This window comes from Lampris incognitus, unplaced genomic scaffold, assembly GCF_029633865.1.
Source record: "Lampris incognitus isolate fLamInc1 unplaced genomic scaffold, fLamInc1.hap2 scaffold_48, whole genome shotgun sequence".
Classification (NCBI taxonomy): Eukaryota; Metazoa; Chordata; class Actinopteri; order Lampriformes; family Lampridae; genus Lampris; species Lampris incognitus.
Genome location: NW_026611440.1, coordinates 207,501 through 207,717, shown reverse-complemented (window position 1 = coordinate 207,717; position 217 = coordinate 207,501).

Sequence of the window (217 nt, the reverse complement as noted above, 5' to 3'; positions counted from 1 at the left end):
GTAGTGGTTTTTACTGATGGGCGTGGCCAGGTTTTCAGAAGCCTCTCAGTTGTCAATGTGAGAGCCAGGGGACGCGTCTGCCGTACGTTTAGGGTTAGGGTTAGGTGATTTCTCTGGTAGGGCTGCTTACACCACACCCCGGACTGGATTTGTTGCGTGTTTGTGTCCTGATCGATGGGCCAACTTAACACGCCTTCGGAGGGTGTCCGCCGGCCGG